This window comes from Cannabis sativa, chromosome 3, assembly GCF_029168945.1.
Source record: "Cannabis sativa cultivar Pink pepper isolate KNU-18-1 chromosome 3, ASM2916894v1, whole genome shotgun sequence".
Taxonomy (NCBI): domain Eukaryota; kingdom Viridiplantae; phylum Streptophyta; class Magnoliopsida; order Rosales; family Cannabaceae; genus Cannabis; species Cannabis sativa.
In genome coordinates, this window is record NC_083603.1 from 73,355,619 (window position 1) to 73,356,669 (window position 1,051).

A 1,051-nucleotide genomic window follows, 5' to 3' on the forward strand; every position below is an offset into this window, starting at 1 on the left:
GGTCGACTAGAAAGCAAAGACTTGTTATAAAGTTTGTAAATATTTTCTGGATCCCAACTGTTTAAAAGTTTAAATAATTACAAGTTTTATTTTCATTCTGTTTACTATAAAAGTTTAAATTTTTGCGCTATTTTGATTAAGTAATCCCGTCTAGGGGATTAGGCTTTCATAAGTAATTGGGTAGCGTGCCTAATTATTTAGGGCGTTACAATTTGGTATCAGAGCGCCAAGGTTTTTAAACTTCCTGTAGACCGGCCGAACATGTACATTTATCGTCAGAGACAAGCTCGACTCATGGTGCAGTAAGTATTGAGAGTAAATACTTTACTGTTTGCGTGATCATCTGTTTACCGCTTTCCATTTTAGGCAGTATGCAAGCATCTAGAGTATGTATGTGTTATGTGATCCCATGCTTTAAATGCTTTTTGTTTACGTGAATATTTTATGAGGTAAATAGATGAGTTAGGGTTTAAGGCAATAAGTGCGTAAGTGTGGTGTTGGTGCTTAACTCGCTGGGGTTGTTGAGTACAGGGGTACTAGTAATGGACCCTCAGCAATCATCTAGACCACAAGGCGAGCAAGTAGAGCCCAGGGCTACCCAAACCGATCCACCAGCACCGCTTCCACCTCCGCAAAATCCGGGGGATAACGCGGGGGCTGATAATGCTAATCCTCCTGCTGACTGGCAACAGATGTTCTAAGAAATGCGAAGTGTCATACTTCGTCAAGAGGAAGAGTTGCAACGTTTGAGGCAACAGGCTGTCCCAGTTGATCAAGGGTTACCACCAGCACCTGTGCCAGTGATGGGTAACCAAGGGTATATTATGCTGCATCGGGACTCTGTGTTCGAGCGGTTTGTGAAGCTGCAACCTCCGACTTTTCTGGGAGGTATTGATATTATTAAGGCCGATCAGTGGAAGAGCACTGTTACCCGTATCCTCGATAATATGGGGGTGTGGGAACTGAGAAGGTGAATTGTGCGGCCTTTATGTTTCAAGACCATGCCCGTGTCTGGTGGGACATAGTGGGTCAGGCCCGAGATGTCAGTGTA